Genomic DNA, 1314 nt, shown 5'->3' with positions numbered 1-1314 from the left:
GTCCGTCATTCATTTTTCCTTTTATTGATTTGATGTGCATGAATAAAACTAAACGTGGCCACAGACAACTGCACATTAGCACTCATAGCTACGGTCAGGAAAAAAACTGAATGACAGTTACATCACTCAACGAAGTGTTCGATCACTATTATACTTTGCCACAGTATATTTCACACCAAGCGCTATTTTTTCACTGCACAATACATTACCAGAAGTGTATGAGTAAGCTGCATACTCTTCACAATTGAGAGAAATTTCCGATATCCGGAGAAAGCATTCAGACAGTCACTACTACGTCACTCCCTTGCCCCACCCACCCCTCTCCCCCTGTATGTTCCCTCCTCTCTGTCACTCGTTCTTTCTTCAACAAACTCACTCTCTCTCTCTCTCTCTCTCTCTCTCTCTCTCTCTCTCTCTCTCTCGGAATTCAATTCGACCCACTGATGTATGCCATGCAAGTAAATACCCAAACTAACACCGCGGTAAGCACTATAATAAGACACTTTTGTGCCACCAACGTGCCCACTGTGCAGGACCTCGTACACAGTGTACATACACGGGCGCATCGCTGCGTCTACCGGGTCGAGATTCATCGTGTACCGTACTGTTACCCCACTTCCGCAATCCACGGTGTGTATAGTGACAATGTGTAATAATGTACTGAAGGTGTGAAGTGACGTGTGGTGGTGGTGGTGGTGGTGGAGGTGGTGGTGGTATTTATATGCTTGTGTGAAGATAGATAGATAAGCGGGTAATTTGATAGGTTGATAGATATGTAAATGGACAGTTCGATAAATAAACAGATAGATGGATAGGCGGGCAGATAGATAAGTCAATGAATTCGTATATAATTAACATGATAGATGTGTATGTAGATAGAAAAATGTCTATATTCCTCTACTTAGTATCCTGTCACCCTGGTTTATTGTCAGAAATACTCGTATATCAGGCGGTAGAAATAGAGGAGAGAAGTAGTATAGTCTGCCTTTTAAGCACCTTGTTTATTGCCTCGTGGGAGTTGCCAACACTCGCTCTACAACAAGATACAATTTAATATTTTCTGCTTTGACAAATAACAAAAACTGGACACGATAACGAAGAGAAAGATGTCACAATAACCAATAAATCGACATATGGTATTTGTATAATAGTAGCGTCTCATTAATAAGAGATTTAGTAACAGATAGTTATCATAAACATATATACATGCGTCCTGTCTTCACAGACAACCTTTTGCTGCGGCAGTAGTCTTAGCGGTGGTGGTGACAACGTTGGTGCCTATACTGACCCTTGCACACCCACAGCCCACACCCA

Source organism: Portunus trituberculatus, chromosome 19 (genome assembly GCF_017591435.1).
Source record: "Portunus trituberculatus isolate SZX2019 chromosome 19, ASM1759143v1, whole genome shotgun sequence".
NCBI lineage: Eukaryota > Metazoa > Arthropoda > Malacostraca > Decapoda > Portunidae > Portunus > Portunus trituberculatus.
This window is presented reverse-complemented; position numbering follows the sequence as displayed.